The following is a 1485-nucleotide window of genomic DNA, read 5'->3' on the forward strand; positions in this document are numbered from 1 at the left end:
CTTTTTTCTTACCATGTTACATAGGGTTTTCGCTCCCATTTTATCTTCTAGCTGGCATTGCTTTGGGGTTGTTTTTGTTAGATTTTGTTTTTGATTTTGGTTTGGTTTGGTTTGGTTTGGTACAGGGCACCTGGACTTGCCGGAGAGAGACACAGAGAGAGACGGAGATAGGAGAAAAGGGCAAAATCCCCAGGGGGGATGGCCACACTGCAATCCCTTCTCCTCCATTCTCCTCTTAGACTTTTGGGCACAAACCCACATATGCCTGGCATGTTTTTCTAGCCACCAGGTCTGGGACTCCAATCGTGAAGTTCGCCACGTGGGGTCCAGCCTCCGTAACCACCTCACCACCAGCTGGTCCATGGACGTCACTTATGCACCTAAAGGTTGTTGATTTGGCCTGTTAATTTTATACCCTGCTACGCTGCTAAATTATTTTTTGTTTTAATTTGTTTGTTCTTTCTCTAAAATTTTTAACCATTTAATATTTTTTATTTATTATTTTTTATAAGAATTGTTTTATTTAACTTTATTTACTTATTCATTTATTTCAAGTTGACCAGAGAGGGACAGGGTGGAAGAAAGAGAGAGAGAGAGAAAGTGAGAAAGCAAGCCGCCAGGTCCGGAACTCAAACCATGGTTGGCCATGTGGGACTCCAGCATCCTTAACTACCACGCTACCTGCTAGCCCCAAATATTATTATTATTATTATTCATTTGACCAGAGAGAGACTGCAAGAGAGACAAAGTGAGAAAGCAAGCTGCCAGGTCTGGGATTTGAACCCCAGTCAACCATGTGGGAATCTAGCGCGTAAACCACCACACTACCTGCTGACCCCTTAATTTATTTTATAATGAATTCTCTGAACTTTTCCATGTTCATGCCACGCTCCCTTTCCTCCCGTCCTCTCGCCTGTTGAAACCATGGGCACTCATGCATGTGCCCAGCATGTTTCAGGCTACCTGAACCAGAGGCTCCAACCACGTGGGATCCAGAGTCTCAAGAGAAAAACTGCTGGAACACAGAGCCAGTCCAGGGTATTGTCACATCTTCCAACAAACAGAGTTTTAATTCTTCTTTCCTAGTTCATGTCCTTCTAATTATTTTCCCCTATCTAATTGCATTGGCTAGTGCTACTCATACCACTATCGTGGAGACAGAGTGTATCCTGGCCTTATGGCCTGCCTTAGGGACCTGCTGTGAGTACTTCTGCATCAAATAAAATACTGGTTTTATAATAGATCATTTATAATGTTAAGAAAGTATTCCTCTAATCCTGTTTTTCTCAAGTGCTTTTATAAAGAGTGATTGTTGAATCTGTCAAAGGCTTTTTCTGCAGCTGTGGAGATGACTATATGAGCTTTCTCCTAAAGCCTATTAATCAGGTGGAGCTGGAAAGTGGCGTGGTGGTTAAGTCACCGGACTCCCACATGGACGACCATAGTTTGAGTCCCAGACATGGCAACTTGCTTTCTCATCCTCCC

Source organism: Tupaia chinensis, unplaced genomic scaffold (assembly GCF_000334495.1).
Source record: "Tupaia chinensis unplaced genomic scaffold, TupChi_1.0 Scaffold000283_2, whole genome shotgun sequence".
In the NCBI taxonomy this organism is placed as follows: domain Eukaryota; kingdom Metazoa; phylum Chordata; class Mammalia; order Scandentia; family Tupaiidae; genus Tupaia; species Tupaia belangeri.